This window comes from Octopus bimaculoides, chromosome 10 (genome assembly GCF_001194135.2).
Source record: "Octopus bimaculoides isolate UCB-OBI-ISO-001 chromosome 10, ASM119413v2, whole genome shotgun sequence".
In the NCBI taxonomy this organism is placed as follows: domain Eukaryota; kingdom Metazoa; phylum Mollusca; class Cephalopoda; order Octopoda; family Octopodidae; genus Octopus; species Octopus bimaculoides.
In genome coordinates, this window is record NC_068990.1 from 29361695 (window position 1) to 29363617 (window position 1923).

The following is a 1923-nucleotide window of genomic DNA, read 5'->3' on the forward strand; positions in this document are numbered from 1 at the left end:
GGGGGGGGGGGGTAAGCAGTCTGAAAACACACGCTGCAGTGTTATGTGAAGTGCTGTGATGCATCGCGCTATGATCCGGTTCGCTGTGGCATTTAGTGACGTAGTTGTGGTTTCTTTGCGGTGCCATGCGATGAACCACTTGCAAGAAATAGGATTGCAAGGAGTCAAAGAAATTCAAGAGAATGCGACGAGGGCAGCTGATCGCTATCCCAAAAAAGGAATTCCAGGGATGCTTCCATCAATGGAAATGACACTGGATAAAGTGTCATTTATAGATAGATAATGTAACTTAAAAAGCCCGCCTCTTTCATGGATATATAAGGATGAACAATCGTCTATGTACTGTGTTGGGTACATCAGGGTATGTTGATTTTTTTTTTTGATTTTTATGTGCCTTGACCATACGTGTACTGATGAATAAAAGATGCAGCTTACTGCATAGTTTGCTGCGTTAATTGTGAAACCATTGGTTTACCGTTAAGTTAAAAGTTTTTAGGAGGTTAGCTTTGAAAGTTGCATTCCCTCGTGATCAGTAAAAATGTGCTTATTTTGGTAGTTTTGACTTATGAAGTCCCTCTAAGCGTGAGGCATTATTGTATAGTAATGCCCTTATATAAATTAAATTATATATATTTATGGAAAAAATTGATGGGTTTTTTTCCTTATGAGGTCTTTTCCCGCTAACTACTTGATAAATTCTTATAAAGTTTTTATCCTAATATTATATATATGTGTGTGTGTGTGTGTGTGTGTGTGTGTGTGTGTGTGTGTGTGTGTGCTTCGTGTATGAACATGTGATAGCCCACTGTTATAACCACCGACCAATATCTGAACATATCGCGTTGCTATGTCCCTATGTCATTGAATTTACTTCTAAAACATTTAGTTCTTTTTTGCAACTGATGTCTTTTATTATAAGCTATATAGCTTCTCCAATGTTTACGACATGTTCAATAGAGATGAGATATATACTTAATATTCATATAACTTGCTAGAAAAGAGACATTTTCTATGCAAATATGACAGCAAATAGTTTATTTCAGCTCCGCAATCATTGATAAAAAATTAAAATATAAATACTGTCCAGAACTTCAGGAGTTCCGGTGATACGAAAATGATTATTCAGTCTAACCAGATACAATGACGAACAACAATAATAATAGACACAATACAACAGCCAAATAACGAAAACAACAACAATACCAACAAAGAGAGTTGTTTCTGATCCTCTGCGAGACACAAAGCCTTCATTCTCAGAGATGCCTATTGTATATGTATATGTCTACATACATGTTTGTATGTATACATGTATACATACCTACGCTTGATTTTATGCCTCTATGTATGTATTTATGTATGTATGTACGTATGTATGTATGGCGATGTATATTTTTTACCGCACGACTCGAGTTTCAAGCTGCAACGATCTTCAGGTGATAACTCCTATTATTCATGCGTTGCTTCGGACCAGATGTCTTCTTTGTGACTGTTCACTGGCCGGTATTTCGCCTCTGCTGATTGGGTATAAGTTTTGCATTCTTTGATTGCGTTCTGTGACCAAATTCTTATATTTTTATTGAAGTCCAATATGTGATGAGATCCACACACACACACACACACACACACACGCACATATATATATATATATATATATATATATGTATGTATGTAAGTATGTATGTATATACATATATGTATACTCGTGTGTGTGTGTGTGTGTGTGTGTGTGTGTGCGTGCGCGTACGCCAGTGTATATCTACGTGTCCGCGCGCGCGCGTGTGTCTGTAAATTGTATGTGCTTGTGTATATAATGTTTATGAGGTACATTCTAAATTATTAGAGAGGTGTGTTATGTGCCTCCGACCATATGAATCTTGTGAGTTGCCTATACAGAGAAGCGATTTATTGGTGCGAAGACAATAG